Source organism: Suricata suricatta, chromosome 13 (assembly GCF_006229205.1).
Source record: "Suricata suricatta isolate VVHF042 chromosome 13, meerkat_22Aug2017_6uvM2_HiC, whole genome shotgun sequence".
Classification (NCBI taxonomy): Eukaryota; Metazoa; Chordata; class Mammalia; order Carnivora; family Herpestidae; genus Suricata; species Suricata suricatta.
Window position 1 is genome coordinate 47,101,685 of NC_043712.1, and position 4,197 is coordinate 47,105,881.

The window sequence follows — 4,197 nt, forward strand, 5'->3', positions numbered from 1 at the left end:
GAAATACAAAAGAAATCTAAAACTTCTCAGAGTATGACGGGTTCCTTCTAGAGCTACTTGGGGCTGATGGAAGCAAGAGTGGCCAGTGGGACACTTTCCCAGAATCTCTGCTCTCAGTGAATATTGCATGAAGTAAAGGCATTTTAAAATGAGATTATCAGGGCACCTGAGTCGCTCAGTTGGTTAACATCTGACTCTTGATTTTGGCTCAGGTCATGCACTCAGGGTTCTTGAGTTCAAGCCCCCTGTTTCTCTCTCTCCTTCTTTCTCTGCTCCTCCCCTGTGCTTTTGTGTGCATGCTCTCTGTATGAAAATAAATAAACTTTAAAAAATAAAATGAGATTGGGGTGCCTGGGTGGCTTAGTTGGTTAAGCAGCCGGCTTTGGCTCAGGTCATGATCTCATGGTTTGTGAGTTCAAGCTCTCTGATGACAGCTCAGAGCCTGGAGCCTGCTTTGGATTCTGTGTCTCCCTCTCTCTGCCCTTCCCCTGCTTGTATTCTGTCTCTCTCTCTCAAAAATAATCATTAAAAAAAAAAAAAACCAACTTAAAAAAAATAAAATGAGATTACCAAGAAATAGGAGGGGAAAAAACCACAAATACAAGGATTGGATGATTACGGGTCCAAAGTCAGGATGTTCAGCCATTGGACTTAATTTCTCTGAAGATTATTGTGAAATAGTAGATTTTATCACTTTTTGGGTATGATTAAAAAACAAACCTCAAGTTAGTCTGTTACTGCTATGATATATATTTCAAGGCTTTAGTCTCCCAACTGGTGCTCATAGGGATGAAAACATTTAAACATTTGCCCAAGAAAAACAAAACTGACATGTTCAAATAATGTCAAAAGTTTTTCAAAAGACAATATATTAACTTTGAGTTATTAGAACTCTCCTGGCCTCTGACATCTGTACAAGTAGACAATTGAAAGTCCACTGTGCATGTTTAAAAAATGCAACTATTTCTGAAAGTTTGTTTTATATTGGTTACAATTTTGGGTGAGGAGAACTATACCAGGTTTCATCCATTCATTCAAGACATTTATGGACAGCTGTCACGGCAAGCACTCTATGAGGTACTTGTATACATTTTATATATTCTATACATTTTCTTATTTAATCCCAACAATCGGGTAGTTAGGAAAAAGAAACTATTTAGGGAAGTTAAAACCTGTCAACTCCTTACTGTTAAGAGGCATAGCCCTCTGGGAATCTGTAGTCAGTGGAGTAGGCAGGTACCAGACTAAAACAAGGTAAGTACCATCCTAGACCTCTACTGGCCCCATGTGGCTAAGCCCGGAGAAGGGCTTTAGAACTTTGACAGGTAAATATTGATCTGTGAGAAGGGGTGGAAGCAGAAGAGAAATTCAAAACAGAGGAAAAAAGTTCCACTGAGGCACAATGGCCAAGAATACTGGGTGTGGTCATGGGGTGGGAGGCTGGGACAGGATGTCTGCCCTGGACAGGCCAGGAGGCAAGATGACATATTTTTGCCAGGGGAGCCGGGGAGACCTCTGGGTCCTGAGGCTCCCTCCTGCCCATCCTGTCTCCCCTTAGTCTCATCACAAGAAAAGAATTCGAGGAGGATGAGATAGTGGCTGAGCAGTGCAAATGAAGAGTTTATGAGAGAGAGTCCACTTTCAAGAGGTTAAGAAGGGGCGAGCTCAACGGACAGCTGTGCCCAGGGTTTGGGTTGCTGTCTTTTATTGACAGGTGTTAACAAAGGGGAGAAATATTTATTATTTGGGGAGGGGATTTCTTGGAGAGCAGGTTTTCCTGCCTTTTCTCCCTTACCTGGTCAGGGTCTCCTACCTTCTTTGTCTTGGGTCTGCCTGGTTGGATCAGCTTTCTTGTGGCTTTGTTTGTGAAATGCTGCCTGGACAGGTTGCTAACTTTCCTGGTAACAGGCTTTGACTCTCTTTGCTGGCCTCCAGGCATCCTGCCAACACCTACTGCCTACTCCAACCAACTCCAACTGTAGCAATTAACAAGGAACCAGCAAGGGATTTTGACCTGGAGACTAGCTGGTACAGGACTATGTTTTAAGGATACTTCTGGTAGTTTTCAGCTAATATATGGTAGTCTGGGTAGAAGGAGGAGGCAGGAAGACTGATGGAAGCTGTTTTGGTAAAGCTGGTAGAACCTGAGAACGACCCGCCAAAGGAAAGGGAGAATTTTACTCCCCACCCCAAGTGTTCTCTTGTGAGCCCTCTTCTGTACTTATTCCTTGGAAAACGTGGTATAGTTTCATAATTGCTGGATTGAAAGAAGATTTTTGTTTGTTTGTAGTTTGTTCTTTGGCAGGTAAAAGAGAGCTCTTTTCATGTCTTTTTTATTCAGGTTCTGGGTCATAAGGAATGGAAGTAAAATGCTCGTGGTCAGTAAGGGATCTGGAAAGGATGGAATCAATAGAATTTGATTGGATGGGGAGACTTTATGATAACTCCAAAATTTTAAATGTCAGTGACTAGGAAAATGGTGGTCTCCAGTGAGAAATAAGACCATGATTTGAGAAGAAGGACAGTATGCTTAAATGGGTTCAGTGGGAACGTACAGTAGGCTTTTCATGCAGAAATATCCAGAAGCTTTTGAAAAGCCAGAGGTGATATTTATAAAATATGTGGGGGCTGGAGATAATACAGTCGTCTGCTGTCTGCATGCAGATAAAGCGGTGTGTGGTGGGCGTCTGTGTGGAGGGATAACATGGTGGCAATGGACAAGATGGCCCAGAGCAGAACTTTGAGGAAATAGAGCAGAAGGAGGAGACCCATCTAGGGAGAGAGGAGAAGAGGTGAGAGAGAAGTAGGACATACAGAGATGTGGAAGTAAAGGGAGGGGATGTGAAGAAGGTAAACACATGAGCCTGGTGGAGGGGGAGGACAGGAGGATGTAGTCGCAGGGGCTGTGTTTGGTGGTAAAGGGTCACTTCCTCTGGGCAGTCTTTTTGTCCCACTCCAGGCCGTCCAGGACTGTCTTCCTCTTCCTCAGGCTTGGCCTGAGCATGGGTGACAGGTTAGCCACCAGTGTTTGCTTGTGCCTCCATTTGCCCTTGAGATCAAATGCTCGCAAAGAGCAAGGTCTGTGTAGAGTTGTCTACACAGTGAGGATAGGATGAGGGCTTAGGAAGTGAAGGCCACTCCTGAGAGAGCAGTTTCAGGAGAGCACTGAGAAGGAAAGTCCAAGTGTAGGGTGTTATGAAACAGGAAGATGGTAAGAACTGAAAGAAGCATCTGATTTAGAAGCAGGGCAGGCCGGCAGGTATGAGCAAAGAGGGGAGAGAAAGCAAATCATCAAGAAAGAAACGGAAATAATAAAATGTTTAATTCTAGGGTAGAAGAGATTTGCCTATTTCTAAATGGGTGTGAACCGATGGAAAGGAGTGGCTGAGGATGCCAGAAGGGACCGTGTGCTGGATGGAGTGATTCTGAGAGGGACGGGTAAATGCAGGGGAGGGATGAACCTCTGGCAGAGGGCCGAGGTGGGTGAAAGTGCAGAGAACGGGAGCTAGGTGGGCTATGAGGTGAGGGGTCACAACGAACTGTGAGGAAGGAACCTATGGCCTAAGGAAAACATGCTCTGGCCTTGAAGTTCTAATACTTCCCTTTATCAGGCCACATGGACTGTGACTTAACATTTTTTCAACGTCTCTACTTTCCTTTAGGTAAAATGGGGTTTCTCCCTTCCAGCTCCAAAATCAGATCTTGTCCTTCCACTTACCGGCAAGTGCTTTCTTTGTTTTTTGTTTGTTTAGCTTTTAAATTTATTTGGTGATGCTTTCCTTTAGAGGATAGAGACCCCAGAAGGCGGTGTGGATGTATACAGCAAAAGCAGGAGGTGGGCTTTTTAAGCATGAAGGGAGACAAAGATACCATAGGCTTGAGGGCTCAGGAGCTTTTCTGAAGGCTGGGCACAAGGCTAGGAAGAAAGTCTCAATGTGCATTGGCAAACATCTGTAAAGACCGAGGGGGTAAGATTGGAGGGCAAGCACTTCAGATAGCTGTGAAATTAGGTGATTAACTAGCTGTTACATAACTTTCTAATTTCTGTATAAGTCTAATTACATGAAATAGAAGTTGGGGATTTGATTTTTTACTTTGCTTTTCTGTTTGGAGTGTCATTGTAACTACTGTATTGTAAATGACGGGAAATAATTGCATATGTTAAAAAATAAATTGTGTTATATTAAAAAAAAAAAA